Raw genomic sequence first — 1,109 nt, 5'->3', positions numbered from 1 at the left:
CTCTTCTCTTTTTTGTTTGTTTGTTTACTTTTCAGCATGGCTGCCATCCCCGTCTCCAGTGCCTCTTCAGGGATCCACCCTCTTTCTCAGAGCTCCGCTTTCTCCAGCAGTGAGAAAAATCCTCAGTTAAGTGTCTTATCTCCTGGAGATCTTCTTTCTCCCTCGCTTTCTCCTTCAGACGCTCTTTTTTTCTTCTCCCTTTCTGAGACTTCCTTCTCCTCTTTTCTTTCTTTTCCCGGAGTATCTATCCTTATATGGTAATAGCTCCGGAAGCGGCGTTCTCTGGCTCTTTTTGCCACATAGCTGTTTACTCTTTCACAATGACATATTTCTATTATTAGTATTACACACTTCTAAGTTACTGTAATGCTCACCATGAAAAAATGAGGGTACTATGTTGATTTTTTTCCCCTCGTTATAAGCTAATACTTCTAAACTCTCAATTAATGTCTTAATCAGGCATCTTTATGAACTAGAATCTTAAGGAATTAAAAGCAGGCCTTTGGTTCATAAGACAATTATGCTGAGCTTATTTTTACCACAGCCTACAAAGAAGGTAATCCCTTTTATTAACAGTTCAAATATCAAATGCAGTAGACAGGTTTAATGGAATTATTTTTTTAATCTTTTCACTGTCACCACAAGTGCTACCTGACATTAATTCCCCGGCACCAGTAATAAGATTAAATGAGAAATTTTACCTTTGGCATTGTACAATAGACTAAAGCGTAGGAAGAAACCTCATCACTGGTTTAAAAAAGATTTAGTGTCACTTGCAAGGCAATATAACACAAACCCTCTATAGGAAAGTAGCTAGCAATAGAATGACACAAGCTTTCCTATCTGGCAATACATCATATTAAAGCAACCCCCCCCACACAAGTGCATGGGCACACACACACACACACACACACTTTGTCATCTGAGATGTATTTTTTAATAGCTGGAAATCCCAAGCAAAGAGAGGAAAAGCTACCAGGAAAGGGCTCCTGTCTTAAGTGGAAGGATAACCATCTCAAAGACAATATTAGGAGTAAGCAGTGAGCCTGCAAGACAAAAGACCTGATTGTCAACGAACTTTCTGTATTAGAAGCCAGAAATTATAGGGG

The sequence above is a fragment of the Gavialis gangeticus genome, unplaced genomic scaffold (genome assembly GCF_001723915.1).
Source record: "Gavialis gangeticus isolate Ggan-Ray unplaced genomic scaffold, GavGan_comp1, whole genome shotgun sequence".
Lineage (NCBI taxonomy): Eukaryota > Metazoa > Chordata > Crocodylia > Gavialidae > Gavialis > Gavialis gangeticus.
Note: the sequence above shows the minus strand (reverse complement) of the source record.